Source organism: Budorcas taxicolor, chromosome 15 (genome assembly GCF_023091745.1).
Source record: "Budorcas taxicolor isolate Tak-1 chromosome 15, Takin1.1, whole genome shotgun sequence".
NCBI classification, from domain to species: Eukaryota; Metazoa; Chordata; class Mammalia; order Artiodactyla; family Bovidae; genus Budorcas; species Budorcas taxicolor.
The window spans coordinates 79976445-79982444 of NC_068924.1; positions in this window are offsets into that span (position 1 = coordinate 79976445).

A 6000-nucleotide genomic window follows, 5' to 3' on the forward strand; every position below is an offset into this window, starting at 1 on the left:
TCCCAGCAATCTTGCTTCCAGCTTGTGATTCATCCAGCCTGGCATTTTGCACAATCTACTCTGCACAGAAGTTAATTGAGCAAGGTGACAATATACAGCCTTGACGTACTCCTTTTCCAATTCTGAACCAGTCATTGGTTCCATGTCTGGTTCTAACTGTTGCTTCTTGACTCTCACACAGGTTTCTCAGGAGATAAGTAAGGTGGTCTGATACTCCCATTTCTTTAAGTATTTTCCACAGTTTGTTTTGATCCATACAATCAAAGACTTTAGCATAATCGATGAAGCAGAAGTAGATGTTCTTCTGGAATTTCCTTGCTTTCTCTATGATCCTACCAATGTCGGCAATTTGATACTGGTTCCTCTGCCTTTCCTAAACCCGGCTGTACATCTGGAAACTCTGGGTTCATGTACTGCTGAAGACTAGCTTGAAGGATTTTGAGCATTACCTTCTAGCATGTGAGATGAGTGTGACTGTACAGTCTTTGGCAGTTGGAGCATTCTTTGGCATCGCCCTTCTTTGGCACTGGAATGAAAACTGATCTTTCCCACAATTGCCCTTAGTACTTGTGTATTTTTGCAATTAAAATTTTCTAGATATGTGATCAAATTTTTTTGCAAATGAAGATAATTTTATTTCTTCCATCTGTATGTGTTTTGTTCCTTTTCTTTTCTTATTGTACAGCTTAGAACTTGCCGGAAAATATTTTATAGGAGGTGCTATATGAGCATTCTTCTTGATATTGGGGAAAAGTATTCATTTTATTACTTAAGTTTAGCTGTTAATTTTTCATCGATCACCTTTGTCATGTTGAAAAATTTGCTCTTTAAGAGGTTTTCTTAAAAATCATAAATCAATGTTGATATTTGTCAGCCATTCTTAATACATCTATTGGGATAATTATATGATTTTTTTCTTGTTGACATGTTGAATTTTAATTATTATTTTTGAATGCTAAATGATAATATATTTTTGATATAAACCCATTATTCATAAGGTATTATTTTTATATATTGTTGGATCAATTTTATATTATTTTAAAGGATTTTTGCACCTATGTTTGTGAATGATTGATCTATATTGATCTATATTCTTATTTTCTAGTAAAGTTTTTATCTGTTTTGATATAACATTTATGTTCAGAAAATACAAATTGGGAAAGAGTTTCCTCCTCCTCTATTTTCTTAAGAGAATTGATATTTCTTCATCAAGTATTTGTTGATTTCAACAGTGAAGCCATCTGGATTTGGAAATATTTTTATTTACAATTAAATTTCTCTGTGGAAATGTTTTAACTACAAATTCAATTTCCTTTGTAAATATATGGCTTTTCTGATTTTTGAGGTAACTTCTGGTTATTTAGTAGGGTCTTCTCTGGTGGCTCAGACAGTGAAGAATCTGCTTGCAATGCAGGAGACCCAGGTTTGACCCATGGGTCGAGAAGATCCTCTGGAGAAGGGAATGGCAACCCACTCCAGTATTCTTGCCTGGAGAATCCCATGGACAGAGGAGCCTGGCAGGCTACAGTCCATGCAGTTACAGAGTCAGACACATCTGGTTATTTAAGTCATTAGAGGAATTTTTTTCCATTTCATCTAAGCTGTAGGATTTATTGCACAAAGTCATCTATGTTTTCTCATCCGTTAAATGTCTGTGGGATCTACAGTAGTGTTCCCTCACTCATCACTGACAGTCCTGGCAATTCATGTTCTTTTTCAAAACTTCTTGCTCAGTTTAGAGCAGGGTTCCCTAAATTTAGCACTATTTATATTTCAGTCTAGATAAGTCTTTGTTGGGGGAGGCAATTCTATGCATCACAGAACGTATAATAACATCACTAGACTCTATTAACTAGCTCTCAATAGTAACACTTCCACTCTCAGTTGTGAGAAACAAAAATGTCTCTAGGCATTTATATCATCTTCCTGACCCCAGGATTTGTTGTTGCTCAGTCACTAGGTGGTGTCCAACCCTTTGAGACGCCATGGACTGCAACACACCAGGCTCCTCTGTCCTCCACTATCTCCCAGAGTTTGCTCAAATTCATCTGCGTTGAGTCAGTGATGCTATCTAACCATCTCCTCCTCTGCTGCCTTCTCCTTTTGCCTTCAATCCTTCCCAGCATCAAGGAGAAGTCCAGCGTTCCAGGAGGCAACTGTGACTTTTTGTCTGAAAGCCTCCTGTAAGAGACAAAATGAGTTTGATGCCAAATTTCTAGGGTTGTAACATTGCCTCTTAAGAAACCTATATGCAAGTCAGGAAGCAACAGTTAGAACCGCACATGGAACAACAGACTGGTTCCAAATAGGAAAAGGAGTACGTCAAGGCTGTATGTTGTCACCCTGCTTATTTAACTTCTATGCAGAGTACATCATGAGAAACGCTGGGCTGGAAGAAACACAAGCTGGAATCAAGATTGCCGGGAGAAATATCAGTAGCCTCAGATATGCAGATGACACCACCCTTATGCCAGAAAGTGAGGAGGAACTAAAGAGCCTTTTGATGGAAGTGAAAGAGGAGAGTGAAAAAGTTGGCTTCAAGCTCAACATTCAGAAAACGAAGATCACGGCATCTGGTCTCATCACTTCATGGCAGATAGATGGGGAAACAGTGGAAACAGTGTCAGACTTTATTTTGGGGGGCTCCAAAATCACTGCAGATGGTGATTGCAGCCATGAAATTAAAAGACGCTTACTCCTTGGAAGGAAAGTTATGACCAACCTAGATAGCATACTGAAAAGCAGAGACATTACTTTGCCGACTAAGGTCTGTCTAGTCAAGGCTATGGTTTTTCCTGTGGTCGTGTATGGATGTGAGAGTTGGACTGTGAAGAAAACTGAGCGCTGAAGAATTGATGCTTTTGAACTGTGGTGTTGGAGAAGACTCTTGAGAGTCCCTTGGACTGCAAGGAGATCCAACCAGTCCATCCTAAAGGAGATCAGTCCTGGGTGTTCACTGGAGGGACTGATGCTGAAGCTGAAACTCCAGTACTTTGGCCACCTCATGCGAAGAGTTAACTCACTGGAAAAGACCCTGATGCTGGCAGGGACTGGGGGCAGGAGGAGAAGGGGACGACAGAGGATGAGATGGCTGGATGGTGTCACCCATTTGATGGACGTGAGTTTGAGTGAACTCTGGGAGTTGGTGATGGACAGGGAGGCCTGGAGTGCTGCAGTTCATGGGGTCGCAAAGAGTCGGACAGGACTGAGCAACTGAACTGAACAGAACTGAACATTGTTACAATACTGCAAGCCATTTAATATGAGGCTGTTCTGTTAGGCAGGCACACATACACACAGTGGAAAGTACCACCATCCTCACCAGCAACAGCAAAACATGTTGCCTTGTTAATGAGTAGATTGAAAACGGAAGAGGCTCTAGAATACTGCCCAGTCATTTGGCAAAGGTCAAAGCCAAAACACAAAAAAATAATAAGCACTTCAGAGCCAGCCATCGTGACCGGAAATATTTGCAAAATGTTGAACAATTTAAACAAAGAAAGCAAACTCTAGTTAAATAAAACACTAACAAATAGAAACAAACAGGGCACGTCCTTGATGTGTAGCAGTAGGAGAAGATTACGTAAACGATGATCTCAGTACGCTACGACTCTAGGAGCCATCGACATAATAACTATGACACGCACGGGAGAATCCTAAAATCAAAGGAGAAAATGTAGAACGCAAAACAGTACCTGATCCTTGATTATACCGTGTAAATCTCTGCTTAGACACATTCAATATGCAGCATAATATAAGAACTGGAGGGAGGTAGAAAGAGAAACTTAGAAGGGAAAACAAGACGTGAAAAGCCACTGAATGCAAACCGAGAGAGTGGCACTGACCTGCACACTCGCCCATGTGTGAATTAGATGGCTAGCTGGAAGCTGCTGTGTAACAGGGGGCTCAGCTCAGTGCTGATGACTTATGGGGGCCATGGGGTGGGCGGGGAGCCTCACGAGGGAGGGGACCTCATGAGTGAGTGAGCATGGCTCAGTGTCCCACTGTTTGCCACCCGGTAGACTGCAGCCCCCCAGGCTCCTCTGTCCAAGGAATTCTCCAGGCAAGAGTACTGGAGTGGGTTGCCATTTCCTCCTCCAGGGCATCTTCCCGACCCAGGGATTGAACCCAGGACTCCTGCATTGTAGGCAGATTCTTTACCATCGGAGCCACCAGGGAAGCCCAGGGAAGGGATATATGTTGCAGATAGCTGATTCGCTTTGTTGTACAGCAGGAAGCAACTCAACGTTGTAAAGCAGTTATATTTCAACTTAAAAAAAACTAAAAAAGCCATTTTAAGGCCATAACGTTATTGATAAAATATTTTACGTTAACTTTCTTTTTCACAGGATCCGAATTAGCAAGCGAGCATTCTAGTCCCTGTTCTGCATATTTCCTCTCTGACTTTGAACCGACTACTTTGCTTTCTTGGTTAACCTTTATCGAAGGAACAAGCTACCTTCTGTAGAATGTTTCCTGAAAGAGTAAAGAGAACCACGCCTGCGTCATGTCTCGACACTGCGGGTGCATTAGGTGAATGCTGCCTGGCTCAGCATCCTTCCTGCACATGTTACCACCTCTCCACTCACCCGCCAACTCCCAAACCCCCTCCATTCTATTCATCTGCTCAGAACGGAAAGCTGGCTTCGTCCTTCCAAGAAGTCGTTTTCTTTTTTTCCCCACAGTACGTCCATCATATACACAGTAGAGGCAATGCATTATTTCTCAAGTCAAATAGGCTCCCTCCCCTTTGGCATAAATATCAATCAATAAGCTTGGCACTTCCTGTCTAAAACCGACAAGAGCATCTGATTTTTCCTACCCTCTTGTGGGAAGAAAAGGGAGGAGGTGAGTATCAGAGAGCAGCAATTCTCTCCGCTGAGGTGAGTCCTCACCTGGAAAGCTGTCTCCACAGAGAAGAGTCCCGAGGAGCCAATGAGAAGCAGCAGCCTTTTCCAGAACGTAAAATGCTCGTCTCCTGGCACGCCCAGCCAGGAGCTGCAAAGTGTGTTGTGGTAGTTTTTCTACAGAAACAGCTAAGCTGGAGCTGTCAGTGTGGACCTTTCCTCCTTAAAAAAGAAGGAAGATGGTTCAGGCAGCTGGTGCAGCCTCTCCTGGGCCTCTGGGCCCTCCTTCTGGGTCACATGTGCTGCTGTTTCTGCAAATCCGGGAGTCTGGTTGGAACTCAGCATTGGTAATCCTACTGTTTACCAGTCATGTCTCTATGACCAAAGCAGCTAATACCTCTTTGCCTCTGTTTACTTATCTATAGGTGAGATCAATAACACTGCCTACACTTACTAGGTTTCTGCTTTGTTACGTTAAACAGGCTAACATTTGTGAGCTGCTTAGGGAAGTACCTGAGAAATACAAGATATGTATATTAATGTCTCTTAAATGAAAGAGAACAAAACAAAATTACGCACATATACCGTGTAAGCTGCCTGGGTAAATGTGTCTCTCAAAATATTGAGTGAAAGCCTTTTTTCCCTGTGGTTATAGATCCAGTCCCTTTTGATGTGATCATTCTAATGTGAGGCGCTGAAGAGAAGAATGTCAGAAAGAGGTGATATACTACTCCGTCCTTAACAGTCCTGCACAGTGTGAGTTTTTGTTATAAACATCCCCACCAAAGCTCTTGTTTATGTTGACTCAAGGTGGTTCTTCGTAACTAGCTCATTATATATAAGTGAAGATGCTCATGTACTGGGTTAGATAAGGTTTTGCCTTCACTTGGGATTCCTGGTATTCAAGGAAAACAAATTCATGTTTAAACATTATCAAGGGATTTCCCTCGGAGTCCAGAGGTTAAGAATCCACCTTGCAGAGCAGGGGAAGCAGATTCAATCCCAGGTTAGGGAACTAAGCCCACACAGCTGGAGAGACAGCACACTGCAGCGAAGACGCTGAATAAGGCAGCCAAGATCCCTCGTGTTGCAACTAGGGCCCAGCAGGACCAAATAAGCAAATAAACATTTTTTTTAAAAAAACCAAAACCAC